General features: G+C 41.0%; 1 non-coding gene across 1 annotated transcript; it reads right to left on the bottom strand.

Moving 5' to 3' along the window:
* Window positions 1–1,183: 1,183 nt before the first annotated feature.
* On the bottom strand, window positions 1,184–1,255 carry TRNAR-CCG. The gene has a single exon. It is a non-coding gene; the product is annotated as a tRNA-Arg (tRNA).
* Between the last annotated feature and the right edge of the window lie 446 nt (window positions 1,256–1,701).

Below are 1,701 nucleotides of genomic sequence, written 5' to 3'. Positions count from 1 at the left end.
GGCTCGCCCCCTGAGTTCAAGGACCCAGCGTTGGGGATCTCCCTCCACCCTCCTGGCCCGTGAACAAAATATCAAAATTTGGGATAAATTCAATTATCAATAAAGACTGGACATTAACAGTGCTGTGCAGAGCCATGCTGGAGCCTGAGACAAAAGGGGGGAAAAAATCAGTGCCACTGACCTTGTTTTTATTTTAGTCAGGAAAACCCGAACGAACTTTTTGGCCAACCCAATAAAATGTAGGTGCTTTGTTCCTTATTCACTGTTTTGCGTTAAATGTGATTCTTACAAACATTGCACTGAAACAGAATTTTTCTGCATCGCCGAGTTTTGTGGTACCCTCTTAAATTTTGCATCGAAGGGAGTGCCACACTCGGTCCCGGCCCTGGTAATAAGTTCTCCAGGAGTGCTTTTAATAAAATGTTGATAATGTCATTTACCCTGTATTAAGTTCTTACCCTGTGCCTCATGACATGTGGATGTCATGCCCGTGAACCCCCATGCATCATTGGAAATGTTTTCAAGCAGTAACTCATGAAATTGGCCTGAAGTAGGTACAGTGTTTGTCCTGATTCTAGAAGTGAGGAAACTGAGGCACTGAGAAATTAAGTGACTTGCCTGAAATCATCACTTAGCCACAAAAGGCTAAGGCAGGATTCTAGCCCCAGCATGTCAGGCTCTGATTCTCTTCTGATCTTCTGTGTTTGAGGGACAGAACATTTTTCACCCTGTTCCATGAGGCTTGATTCTGTTTTACCTGTTCAGTGACTTGAAGTTTTCCGTTTCCATTTCCATTTCCAAGACGACTTGACTTCTGCCCAGGAGATAATGCATCAAATTCAAGTGGAACCTGAAATATAAGATATGAGGAAAGTGTGTGGAAGACTTTGATTCTGTTAATCCGTGGAAAGAGGGAGATGGGTGTTAGTCTAGTGTCTTTCCACTTACGATGGACATGATTTTTATAGCCTTTTAAAAAAATGTAATATAGAAAATATCTGTGTGAATACTAGTTGATTTATTTTTACTTATTTATTTATTTATCTATTTTGGCTGCAACGGGTCTTAGCTGCGGCAGGCAGGATCTTCACTGTAGCATGCAGGATCCTTTTTTAGTTGCAGCATGTGGACTTGTTAGTTGCGGCATTCGGACTCTTAATTGCAGCATGCATACGGGATCTAGTTCCCCGACCAGGGATCGAACCCGGGCCCCCTGCATTCGGAGTGCGGAGTCCAACCACTGGACCACCAGGGAAGTCCTGTGGAAAGTTAGATCTTGACTTGAAATTTTACCATCCCCATTCCATAGACCTGTGTTGACCAGTATGGTTAAGTGCTCACCACATATGGTTACTGACCACTTGAAATGTGATTCATATTAATTGAGATGTGCTCTCAGTGCAAAGTCACGTGGGAATTTGAAGACTCAGTGTGATTAACAGAAGTAAACTATCCCATTAGTAATTTTTATATTGATTACCCATGACAATGATATTCTGGATCTGCTAGTTTAAATAAAATGTATTGTTAAAATTAATTTCTCTTGTTTTTATTTTTTCATGTGGCTAGTAGAAAATTTTAAATCACATATGTGACTGGAATTTATTTCTGTTGCACAGTGCTGCTATAAAATACTGCCTCTCAGCTGTTGCATTTTGAGGCAAGCGGTTGGTGTGTTCGTTTTAATTCGTTTGTTTACTG

The sequence above is a fragment of the Monodon monoceros genome, unplaced genomic scaffold (assembly GCF_005190385.1).
Source record: "Monodon monoceros isolate NGI ecotype Baffin Bay Population unplaced genomic scaffold, NGI_Narwhal_1 Super_Scaffold_3, whole genome shotgun sequence".
NCBI classification, from domain to species: Eukaryota; Metazoa; Chordata; class Mammalia; order Artiodactyla; family Monodontidae; genus Monodon; species Monodon monoceros.
Note: the sequence above shows the minus strand (reverse complement) of the source record. Positions and strands in the feature narration are given on the sequence as shown.